A 9,544-nucleotide genomic window follows, 5' to 3' on the forward strand; every position below is an offset into this window, starting at 1 on the left:
ATACTAAAGCACATCACTATTCTTTTGTTTGTTTCTTTGTGTAATTCATTCAGCCCAGTTCTGGAATTCTTTTCATTTCACTCACTTGCTCATATAAGATCCGCAGCAAAGCAGGGAAGTGGCTTAACCTGGCACAGACCAATAATTATACAATTATCAGAATCAATTTCATCTAATAAAAGTCAGTGAGAAAGTCATTAATTACTGTCCTGACAGTTGCAAACAACTGTCCTGATTTGTCCCAGATGGAGGATGTCCAGGGACAGGGGACTTTCAGTGCTCCTAAAATGGGGCAGTCCCTAGGACAGTCCCTGATGAGGGGGGCTGTTGGTCACTATTCCCACTTTCCAATAACGAGGGCAGAACTGGGAATCTCACCAAGCCATGAAGAAGGAGCAGCAACAATAGGAAAACTTTTTCTTCCCCTCTATCAGGTGGGAGGACGGGGCATTGTGACAGCGGGATGCTAGCCAGGTAAGGTTTCAAGCTTACTTTTGCACCTGACAGACATGCTGGAACTCTGTTTCTTTCCATTTTAAATCAAGAATGGAATAGGGAATGCAGATTTTTAAGCAGAGAGAGAAAGAAGGGGTTGGGGGTGAGGGAGGGAGAGAGAGGGGCTAGATGGAATTATTTAGATAAATAAATCTATAATATTTGTCTTTCATCAAATTATCTAGATTTCTGCTAAAGTATTTTGCTTCACAATCCATGCAAGCCCCTACTCTCTGAAAATCATATTTTCTATCAAACAAAACTTTGAATTCAGTGATAGAATTTATCACCTCAGTGCATAAAATATGCTAGTAAATCCATTTAAAACCATTTTAAACTTAGTTTAGTGCAGTTAGAATAGGTGGAGAATGACAACTGATGACTAAAAGTGTTCACTAGGCCCTCTATCACTATCTCCTTGGCCTGCCAGGCTCCTATGGACTTTTTGTTAAATTTTATTTAATTATTTCTTTACTGACGTTTATTTAACAAGTATGGATGCCTCCTATGTATCTGGTAATGTTCTAAGCACAAATCTTATACCCTCTCCTCTCAGGAGTTCACCTTTCCAACATCCTATCTTAATTTATTTCTATCTCTCCCTCATCCCAACAAACAACAAATAGGAGGGGCAAATAAGCGACAACAATAAATATAGGAAAATAAAATGAAATAAATGTATCCTTTATGTGTAAAAAATCATATAATCTATACATGTAGATATATTTGTATATATCTACTTGTATGGCATCCATAATGACAAATATGACTCTCCTGGAAAGTACCACACTGGAAGTGATTCATGTTCACATTACATGTGGAGTGATTCATTATGTGATATCTATAGTGATTCAGAGAAAGAAAATAAATCTTTGGTACCCGTGGATGACAAAGCTTATTTAAACTTTTATCAGGTATTGTCATTAAAGAACTAGATTTCCTCAATGTCTAAACTAGTTCCTGAGAGTGAACAAAATGCTTTTGGAAGGCGCAGTTACTTCTAAATTAGTATCTCTGTGTATGACAAGAGGGGATGTCACCCAATGACAGAAAATGTCAATCACATCTGCATTTGGAAATCAGTGTGTTTTAAATCCAGAGTCCCAAAACAAATCCGAGACTCTGAGATTTGCACACAGGAGATACACTGGAGCTTGCTCTCAGGAGCAAACACGGAGGGGTGAGCAGAAATTGTTATTGCGTCACATTCAGAGGGGAAGCTGAACGTGATGCAATAACAGGAGAGGCCTCAGCCACCCCCAGTGGTAGCTTTGGAGTTGGAATGGTATTTCAGTTGTTCTGATTTGATTGCGGCAGTGGGGCCAGGCTTTTGTGTCCCCTCATCGGTCAGTCATGAAAATGTGGTCTGTCCCTTTAGAGGGAGCATAACCTGGGGTCAAGGTGGCTCCCTTTGGTTAGGGCAATTACAATGAGGAACTCAGTGGTGAGCTGTCAGCAGCCAGACTCCTGGCTGTGGGGAAGGAGTGTGTCAGTCCTGACGGAGGGATCTAGGTGACGCCACTACAGCATCTAGAATGTCCACAAAAGCCAAGACACCTGGGGGCTTATTTGATGAAATTCATCTCACAGGCAATGTCAGACCTTCACAAACCTGGTCAGTCTCAGAATGACATCTCAGAATGATAAAGTCCTGTAACAGCATCCCTTCCTCTCATGCCTTTTATCATAGATCTGGTCGGTCACTTTCTCAATTCTCAGTGGAATTATTCTAATAGTATTCTGTCTCCTCACACCTCCTCCACACTTCAGTGTGATATATTTTTCTGAACTGTAAAGCCAATCACATTAATCACCAACCTAATAACTGCCAATGAGATATCATTTCCTAACAATTTAAAGCTCTCCACAATAGCATCACAAATTAGTTCTATATCCTCCCTGCTAACAAATTAAGTCACCTCGTGTACTCTATGTTCCAGAGAAACCAGGACAGTCACTGTGTCCCTCATATACATACACAATTACACCTTTGGGTCTTACCTCATTTTGTAACCCCATTTCCCTGACACGGTGTTCCAAGTGTCAATGTCTATCTCCTATTTCTCTTCTCTTTCATTCCTGTAATGAACAACTCAGATCCTACACCACTAGGTGAGGCCAAGCAATGGTGTCAGGGTGGAGAGGAGCTATCGTGGTCTGGCACCGGGCCTCAGAGACCAAGCAGACTGAGGAGTATCCCCCTGGAGCAGGGAGAGGCAGCCTGGCATGGAGCATTGGAACGCGCAAAGGGTGAGAGATGTTCACACGGGAGGGCAGTGGCCCAGCGTGAGGAGTCCAAAAACCAGCCATATGAGGAAGATATGTGTGTGTGGAGGTGGCACTGCCCAATGTGGTTTCTGTACCTAAGTGAGGGGAGGAGGACTTCTGTATGGGAGGAAGCTCACAGAGGAGTAGTTGGACTCCAAGTCTAGACTTCTGTGCCGGGGGCCACCCCACAGCAGGGTGTCAGAGCATGAGCAGGGAGGGAAGATGAGCTGTTCAGAATGCTGGGGCATGAGGGGGGCGAAGAGGGGCCAGGGCAGCACCGGGCAGGCCTAAGAGCTGGAGCAGAGCAGTACGAGGGGGATTCTGTGCAAGGAAGGAGGGCTGGTGTGAGGCTGCACCTAAGAAGGGTGTGCGGAGCTTCAGCACAAGGGGCAGCGGGGCATGGGAGGCAAACCCACGTAACGCGCTCGGGAGGCTTTTTGTCCGGGATCATTCGCCCCTATCAGGTGTCAGAAAAATCCAGACATGGGTTGTAGAAAGTGCCCAGGCAAAGTGGTAGCGATGTACAGACTGTCAGAAGCTGAGTGGGGGTGCAGGGTGGTGACAATGTCAGAAGCCCTACAGGCTGAGGGAATCAATGTTGGGGGGGCTAACCGTGCTGAGGAAAAACCGGGGGGGATTGATAAGTAAATGTAGATAATGGGAGCCACATTTTCACCATCAGAGAAGGAAGTTCTACAGAAGGAAACGGGAAATTAGTTATTCTTCTCATAGGTCTTTGATGCATGTTGATACAACTTGATTGATTCATATTCTAGTCATTTTGCTGTTTATCTGCATCCCAACATGGGGGGGGGGAATCAAAGAAAAGAGGAAATAAATGTTGCCTGAAATGGCAGCCATGTGGATGAACTCAACACTGATCCAACTCTCTTCTAACATGTCTTTCTGCATGCTAGAAAAAGCTTAAAATGGACATTTCCTAGACTCCCCTACAGATAGGTTTCCTCATGATTTAGAATCCACCCATATTGTTCACGTCAGACTTTGAATCAGAACTAAGTTACGGGAGGAAAGGATGTGGGGTGCCCTTTTTGCGGGTGTGGGTCATGCCAGAGGCAGCGTGCAGGAGGCAGTAGCTGCTGCTCATTAGATGGCTTCGTGGTTCACCTCTTCCTCCCTGATCACAGCTGAGAGGGCAGCTCCTTTGCAGCTCAGTGCTGGAGTATACTTTGGGAGCTGTTACTGAAAGCTCAGCCTTCACTCTTCTTCAGCAACCCAAAAGACTGTGAGCTATTTACAATCTTAATAAGCCCCTTTCATTTAAAGAAGCTAGAGTACATTGTGTTTTCAAAGACATTAACAAGTCCAAACATTCTATAATCTCTATGAACCTTAAATTACTCATGTTGCTGACATTTATAATTATGACAAAAGGTTATAAACGAAAGAAAAAAGATAAGAAATTGTGAATTTTTACATTATCCATTGCACTCATTTGATAATCATTCCTGTGGGGACAAAACCCCAAAAAACAGTTTCCAGGCTCTCGGCCTCACATAGAAAGGTGCTGGCTCGGGTAGTAAATGGCCATCAACTGTGATCAGATGCCAGCAGCTGTGGCTAGTTGGCCGTCAGCTGTAACCCGTAAGCCATTGACCACTAATATAACAGCTGTGGCTATGCTAGCAGAGAAGGAGAATGGGGGCTAGCAAGAAGATGGTGGCTGGCAAGCGCGGACTGCTGTTAGGCAGATTATGTAGATCCTGCTTCCTGTGTCTCCAGCCTAGCCGACAGCGAGAATATATTGGTTTGACTCCCCTATCTATGGCTCCGTGGGTGTTCCTTTTTGGCCTCACCATGTCCTGCGTTCTTATGTGGGGAGCGGGAACAGAGACCCCACAGGCCGCCCCACCGGACACCCCGCACGACAATTCCTCTCCTTGTAAACTCAGATACCCGGGAGGAAAAAGAGAATTAGATTGAGAAAAACCAAAATCCAATCTGCTTCTTTGAGAATATTGCAAGACAAGTACAAATCATTTTAGTTACCTACAGACAGAGAGGTAGGAATTTTAAATAATGAAAGTCAAAGAAAAGGAGTGACTATAGGTAGAAACAGAAAACTCAGAAGGGAGATGAAACAAGTTACAGCCAAAATTAATTGAAATTACAAAGGGCATAAATAATCTTTCAATCTGCCTCTTCCAGATAACTTTAAACAAATAAATTACATGTTTATGTCTATGTCCAAGAGGTTACAATATAGAATACCTTAGAAGAATTTAAGTTGTCATAGTAGTATCTATTTTACAATATGTTATGATAATATAAAACTTGGAAAATAATAATGGAAACAAATTTGGATAACCGTTTATAATTTTTACAGTGTTTTCTACTATATTGTCTTTTTGATCAGCAATTTCAGTTTTCAACCAGCTGGCTTTAGACGCTGTATGCATTAAAAATTAACAGTATTCAATCTCAATGCCTTTTAATCTATCAGCTTCCTTACAAGAAACAAACAAAAAGCTTGGCTTATCCTAGGTGTGATACCTAAATCAGGATGTTCTCAGCCAATCCTTTCAGCGAAGGGAATTCAAATGTGGCTATTCTTGCTCTCTTGCCTGCAATCTGCTGTGGGAAAGATAGTCTACACCTGTGTCTCCAGCCTTTTCAAAAAGAAAATAAAATCTCTTAAGCTAAGCACTAAAGATTTTGCAGGCAGCCTGAAAGAAAAAAACTTTCTTTTGGTTGTTTCAAACTTGTTTTATAACATTTTAAACAGCCATAATAGTGTTTCTGCTCCAGGATATTTAAGCTTTGGTATAAATTTCTTTTTTTTTTTAGATTAAAAAAGTTTGAAATGTAATTTTGCTATTTGGAGTGCCAACAATAAGAACTACAATTAAAAAGATTTTTTGTTTTTTGGAGGCCTAGTGTTTCTCATGGAAACCGCTTGATTAGTGCATATCCAACTTTATTTTAACAGCACATATGGCACATAGATTATCCCAGTTTTCTTAGGGAGTTCTTTGAAAGGAGCAGTAGGAAAGTTGTCAATCCCCAAATGGCCAATGGGTTTCATACGTAGCAAATATGGCTGAAAAAATACCACCTTAAGTTCAACAACACTGGACCACAAGTGCCTGAGGACATTTTTTAAAGATGAGTAAACCAGAGGTTTGTTTTTGACCTTGATCTTTATACAGAGTTAATACTTCTTCATCAAATAATGGGAGCTTCAATTTGAAGAAATCCATTTTTACAAGTTTTTAAAATGTATTCATCAAATAATTATTTATTGTCTACTCTCTGCAGAGCACTGATCTGTGTACTTTGGGATTCATAGAGTCCATTAAGAGAGGTGCTCTAGTGAGATATTCTAGCCATTCAACTAAGATACTTAAATAAATTACCATAATGTCAAGATCAAAATGATGTGATGGAGTGCAATAGGAATCCTGAAGAAGGAGAAATTACTTCTAGTTGGAAAGATCAGGGTTGATAAAGGACAGAGCATTTAACCTGCATTTTGAAGGATGGGTAATGCTTTTAAGATTAGCACAGATGAAGGGAAAAACATTGCAGAAAGGAAAGGCGTAACCAGCTCCCATATCTGAGGATAGGGGCTGGTGAAAGGATGGCATCATTAATTAAGGTGGGAGAAGAAGAACTATATATATTTTTTTAAAAAGTCATGACCCTTTGACTACCTTCCTTACCTGTATAATAGTAATACCTGTTTCATAGTATTAGTATTGAGTTTTAGTCATATATTTTATTATGTTTTCTCCAGAATATTATCATCCTATTAACAAGTGATAAGACAACACATTGCCTTAAAGTTGATGTAAAGGCACCTCTTATGAAATATGTACTTGGAGAAACAAGAGTCTCTCTATGCCGTACTCCAGCCACTATCCAAGGGAACAGAAGCATAGAGTATTGAATATACAGAATACCTAATGGGCACAGAAAGAAACTTAATTTCAGTGGAGCACTGAGTGTGTGAAGGGAGGGAGGGGAAAGTAAAGTGACAGAGCTGGGTGAAGTCCAATACGTAGAAGGCTTTGGGTCCTGCCTAGCATCTGTTTTGTAAATAAAGTTTTATTGGACACAGCCATGCCCATTTGCTTATATATTGTCCTTAGCTACTTTTGTACTATAATAGGAGAGCGGAGTAGTTGAGACAGAAGCCAGATGGCTCACAAGCCTAAAGTATTTAGTATGTGGCCTTCAATGAAAAAGTTTGCCAAACTCTGCCTTAGATAAAAATCGTTCAGTGTATGAACATTTTTGAGTAGATAAAATGAAGACAATAATAAAATTTAAACATCAGAAGGGTAAGAACAGAGTTATGCTTTTAGAAGGATAATCAGGCACTGTGGCAAGACAAGTTGAAGAGGAAAGATACACAGGAGCTGAGAGCACTTAAAACTATTGTCAAAATAGACAAAATTTACTATTATGTTATTGCTTTATATCTTGTATCCAATGAACTCCTAAAGCCGAGATTGATTCAAAACTGTAAATTTAACAGTAAATCAGAAGAATGACTCTCTTAAGAGTGGGAAGGTAAGGGAATTTCTATGCCTCAGGGAAATACGTGCCGTCTGGAGGTAAGATATGCCTGGAAAAAAGCTGGAGACTGGGCAGCTGTGCATGAGACTGTAGGTGGGAAGGCTCAGAGGAAGGAAATAGCACATGGGTAATCTCATTGTTGGAATAGGGTCCCACAAGGTCTTGACAATAGTAAGCCTGCCACTTCTAAACCAAAGTCTTCAATCCAATCCATAGGGTTTACCCCAAGGAAGAAGTAAATTTGGTTATAGTAACAGATACAATGTGTACGAGGTAAAGACAACAGGAAGCATTATTAAGCTATAGAGTATCTCATAGAAACTAAAGCGAGGACTGTTACAGAACTTATGGATGTGACTAGAGCCTAACTGGGAAAGCCCAGGTCCCAATTTCAAATTCCCAGGAAAGAAGATTTGTTGTATTGAATTAGTTTGTAAGTGGTGTCCACCTTTGATTGCAGCTCAAGTTCAAAGGCATGAACATGTAACCAAAGCATGGCAGACAGGGCCCCATCCCTGGTGACGAGAGGACTTTTCCTAGAGATGGGGTGCTAGGAAGATACCTCAAAAGGTGTCCTCCACAAGAAGTATAGCCCCTCTTTTATAAAGAGAGTCATCAAGGGAGCAAGATTCACTTTGCAAAAATTCTGCTTATACCCAAGTTCTATAGGATACCACAATTCCATAGATTGCAACCTCTGTATTGTTTAGACCAATCATATTCGCATCTCCTCTCTGTTCAAAAGGTTTCTCTCTCACATGAAGCTCAATTAGACAAAGAAAAAGCTGATAATGGCTTTTATAAATTAATTTTTAAGAATTATAGTGAACATTTTGATTGATAATCTCACCAACGATTAAAGAGAAATAAAATGCAGTGCATGGTTCAACAAAACTTCCTGTTTTTGAAACTCTCACCTTGACAAATTTGCATTTTAAAAGCATTCATTAATGATTTCCCTTCTGTAGCACAAATACTGGATATAAACCAAGGGAGCAAAGTAGGCACAAACATCAATATGTAAAAGATCCCGCAGATAAATTCATTGCACCTTGAGGTGATCAGTTTAAAACTCATTGAATTTCTGGTCTTTGAATTAATGCCTTTTTTCTTCATACATGATATGGTACAAGAAGAATCATGTGGCAGTCAAAAAAATCAGCTAACAAAATTGATATCTTCACCATTCATCATATCCTTGACACTTCTAACAAAATGGTTTCCCACCTTGAATTGACAGTCAAAACAGAGGGACTTCACATAGAATTTTAAACTGCATTCGTGTTAGGTGGTATCGTAACACAATACCAAACTCATGAGATCAAACAAATAATTTCTCTTTTCCCTGATGTAGACTTAAGAAGTGTATCATCCCTTTTAACTAGTAATTTTTCTTACAAGAGCATCTTGCAAGAGATAAAGTGCATTGACAGTCTTCATGTATTACTATATGTGGGAATTTAAACTGAAAGCTAGTTCCACAGGGAAACAAGGCAAAAAAAAAAAAAGTATTTTTAAGTCCTTTTGCTATGGCTTAATAAGAAAGCTAACAGTGCAGACTGAAAATGTATAGGATGGTATAAAATAAAGTTCTAAAGAATTATGAAAAAAGATTTGCAATCATCCCTTTGCCAAAAACTACAAGCTATTCCATTTTCAGTATGGGAGGGAGATGGACCTGGTAATTGCATCTACATTGTTGATTGGCTGTCTCTGTAGTCAGACCTCCACTGGCAACACAGTTATTTAATATTCTTGATCCTAATGATTCAGGAAAATGTTTTGAGGGGTTTTTTGGGGTTTGTTTTTTTTTGTTATTGTTGTTGTTTTTTGGTATTTTCCCTCAGTCCCCCTCTCTTCCTAACTTTGCTGACTTTATCCCATATTTATACACATACGCCTCTGAAATATTTGCCTGTGAGCACATACATGTAGATTAACATCTCCTGTGTATTAGCCTTAAGATCTGTTTCAGGTAAAGAGATCTTCCTTTCATTTTACTTGTGCTTTTCATTTTTGCATCCTCCTGAGATTAAACGGTCATTTTTTTCTGACCTTCCTTCTCTGTAGAGCTCTGTTTGGAGCTTTCATATAAATGGTGTCATCTGACACTCACAGTTGCTTTCTGGAAAATATATCTTCTGGATGAGAAAAGTGAGGCACAGAGAATCCAGATTTAACTAGCACATCACAGAGGAGAAATTTAAGTTCAAGTCTTCCAATGCACAACCAGTGTATC

The sequence above is a fragment of the Rhinolophus hipposideros genome (genome assembly GCF_964194185.1).
Source record: "Rhinolophus hipposideros genome assembly, chromosome: 1".
Taxonomy (NCBI): Eukaryota; Metazoa; Chordata; class Mammalia; order Chiroptera; family Rhinolophidae; genus Rhinolophus; species Rhinolophus hipposideros.